This window comes from Pinus tabuliformis, chromosome 2_2 (assembly GCF_031772625.1).
Source record: "Pinus tabuliformis cultivar Carrire ecotype Pingquan chromosome 2_2, CPIR1, whole genome shotgun sequence".
Taxonomy (NCBI): Eukaryota; Viridiplantae; Streptophyta; class Pinopsida; order Pinales; family Pinaceae; genus Pinus; species Pinus tabuliformis.
The window spans coordinates 925,424,459-925,424,859 of record NC_142300.1 but is presented as its reverse complement, the minus strand read 5'-3'; the positions used below and the strand labels follow the sequence as shown (position 1 = coordinate 925,424,859).

Sequence of the window (401 nt, the reverse complement as noted above, 5' to 3'; positions counted from 1 at the left end):
TCAAGTTGAGAACATATATTATAGTAGCTCGTAGGGTAAGGATCGCTATACTGGAAACTCCGGGCTGAGCTGATACGAAACGAATGGAGACAAGTTATGCCTGAGAGCATTTGCTGAAATATGTTCGTGAGTCCTTCCATCTCTTTTATGGTTCTATCCTCATGTTAGGCCCGTGGGATTGACAGAGAGGGTAGGGATGGCTATATTGGAAACTCCAGGCTGAGCTTATATAAAGTAAATGGAGACAAGTTATGCCTAGAGATGATGCTGAATCAGCCTTGTCCACAAGGGAGCTATAAGTAATGCAACTATGAATCTCATGGAGAGTTTGATCCTCGCTCAGGATGAACACTGTCGGCATGCTTAACACATGCAAGTCGGACGTGAAGTGGTGTTTCCAG

General features: G+C 44.4%; 1 pseudogene; it reads left to right on the top strand.

Moving 5' to 3' along the window:
* Positions 1-321: 321 nt before the first annotated feature.
* Positions 322-401, top strand: part of LOC149196103 (18S ribosomal RNA) — a 1,479-nt pseudogene continuing 1,399 nt past the window's right edge.